Source organism: Sitodiplosis mosellana, unplaced genomic scaffold (genome assembly GCF_009176505.1).
Source record: "Sitodiplosis mosellana isolate CC-2019 unplaced genomic scaffold, AAFC_SMos_1.0 Smas_scaffold_6102, whole genome shotgun sequence".
Taxonomy (NCBI): Eukaryota; Metazoa; Arthropoda; class Insecta; order Diptera; family Cecidomyiidae; genus Sitodiplosis; species Sitodiplosis mosellana.
In genome coordinates this window covers 330257-333154 of record NW_022601343.1, presented here as the reverse complement: position 1 = coordinate 333154, position 2898 = coordinate 330257, and positions in this window count along the sequence as shown.

The window sequence follows — 2898 nt, the reverse complement described above, 5'->3', positions numbered from 1 at the left end:
GGATTGTAAGTATTAGGTTAAAGTAGCATTAAATAACAATAACAACAACAACAGCAGCAGCAAAGCGACACAATACAGAGAGAGCCAAAGACGCAAGCCACAATGTGACTCCGGAATACTATACACACAACACACAGGTAGAGAAGAAGGTACACAAACCCATACATTGGCAATAGTGCATAGCAATCAAGTGAGCTATACAGAGTCAGAGTCAGAGTCAGAGTCAAAGCAAGGCAAGCACCGAAGAGTCAGTCTACACAGCGAAAGAGCAGAGTATATGGAATCGCATCGCATATATGATAATGAGTAACTACCATAGAACAATGGACGCCGTAGATTGTCTTTGGAACGTTGTTGACGGCCGCACTGCTGCTGCTGTTCTAGTTGCTGCAAATGCCCTGCCACAAACTTCTTAACGACTGAAGGTTCTGTTCTTATGTTGTGCCCAGTGTAATTTTACGGCAATCACGACCAACGACGACGACAATGACGAGAGGAAATCCATGTGTTGGCTTTTGTGCTGTGCTTAAAGTTTATTTCATGATTAGGCTTTGCGGCGCTTGATTCGATGGTAAATCGATGAATAATATGTACCGAGCAACAATTCAAATTCAAGACACTTAAAATATATTCGTTTAGAATAGTTTGTTGATTTTGTTGTTGTTGTTTCATTTCATTTATTCTTTCTCTGTTTTTTCATGACATTCGATTTGAATGTAATCGAATATATGTGTGGTGCTGCGGCCGCAGCTCGCTTCATATGTTCGTATTATAGAGAAAACGTGCATACATCCGTGCGAGCGCACTCTTGATCCACACTCGTTGAGGCCGTGCGCGACTTTGCGCGAGAGAGCCCAAACCAAAAAGAACACATGAATCAGAAAGCAAACACAAGCGCACGCTTTCCGACAGTAAATAAAGAATGGAGAGAGAGAGAGAAAGAAGAAAACACACAACCGAAGACGATTAGTAAAAGAACGTCGTGAAGATGAAGAAAGCGAAATAAAAATATATTTGATTAAGTAAACGGTTATGCTAACGGTTCAACGCTGTTACGTATATGTTGTGTGCGTCTTTTATTTCATTTGGTTTGGCACTGAAATCAATATATATATATAAATATACATATATGTAGACGAGAGCGTTTAATTAAGTGGTAGAACATAATATGCACAGCTCTTTTTTTCATTCCTTGCACTTCACCAACATACACTCACATCAGCTTGCCAGCCAGCCAGCAGCAGTAGTAGCAAACACACGGCACAAACTATTAGTCAAATCAAATAGGTTTGAGGTCTTTGTTGGTGTTGAGCATTTCGTTCTCTTTATACATATGTAAAATGGATTATATTTTATTTTGAATGGGATTAAAGAGCCGACTCTTTATCTTTATACCGTACTTGTATGAAAGAAAAGAAAGAAGAAAAAAAACGCGAATAAAAATCGTGTAACGATTGTTTGCCCATGGTGATATGTGACTGCTGCTTTTCAGTTACTTCGTCTCTTTTTTTATACATATACTGTAGCATATATGTATATTATCATAAACATTTGAGTTTCGCATTAATAAAAACAGTTATAACCGCTCTTGTTTTGATTTAATTGGCCACTTTTTTGTCCATTCAACTTGAGAGTTTTCGTCAAACAAAAGACAAGAACAAAACTATATAATTACAAACTTGATCTTTTTCACATATATATCTCTCTCTCTCCTCTCTCGTGGCCACAAATGCTCCATGATTTATCTGTATGTTGGCTTCCCATCTTCGGGATAAATAAAGTTTCTTTTTTTATAACGACGACACAAAAAACCTCTAGGCGTCTTCTTCTGAAAGTGATTACGGATTTTTACTTTGTGTTCGTACACGTTTGGACACATTCAGGTAACAGAAAAAAGTTTTGATACACAATTTTTTTCTTTCTCTCTCTTTTGTCTCTTGCTTGAGTCTTAGCTTTCTGTTCGGGCTCGGTCAAGTGGCAAATCAATCGGTGTGAATAAATTAGCTGGTAACACGTAAACAAATTGGTTGATGGCACGCTGTATGAATTCATTTGTGTATCTTGAGTTTAGACACGATATGTGGTGGCTGGTTGAACTCTGGCTGAATGGATATTTGCCGATATTGCTCATTCCACATTGCACACATTTATAAAGGTTCCCGAAAAAAACACCGTTTCATGATTTTGTTCTGGGCAACAATGTGGCAAAACTTCCATCACGAGCTCCAGTTATTTTAGATCAGCCGCTATAATCTGCTATATATATATATACATATATTCATGGGCTCGAGGCCAAGATATCCAATATTAAAGTGCAATTATTCCATTCGGCACTTTTTCAAATGGATCAGCTATCGATTGCATCAATATCTAATACCGTAGTGTCTCCTATCGTTTGATCGATCAATCAAATTCATAAATCAAAAAACCGTGCCATAAGCACTTCAATTTTCACACGCTACTATGTGATTGTAATTGACGGTTGTCAATTGTCCGTTGCAAATTAGCAAATGTCGATGTGTGTTCGGTTCAATGAACATTTTTTAAAATGGATGCAACCGATATGACTGACGATTGTGATGGATGCTTTTTATAGCAATCGTTTATCAATAAATTTGTACAAATGACGGAGCCGAGAAAGAGCATAAATACTCGCAATCTATAAAAGCAACAGCAACAACAATAAGGAACAATGCATATAAATGTGGTGAAGAATTAAAAAAAATGTACGAAGAAATAGCAATACACACGGTAGAAAAAAGGAAAACATGAACGAATGGCATGAAAAGAAAATCACTGTTTTAGAATATGCGAGCGGAGGCCTTGACACTGAAGACGTTTACTTTAGGTTGAGAGAGAGAGAGAGAGAGAGAGAGAGAGAGAGAGAGAGAGAGAGAG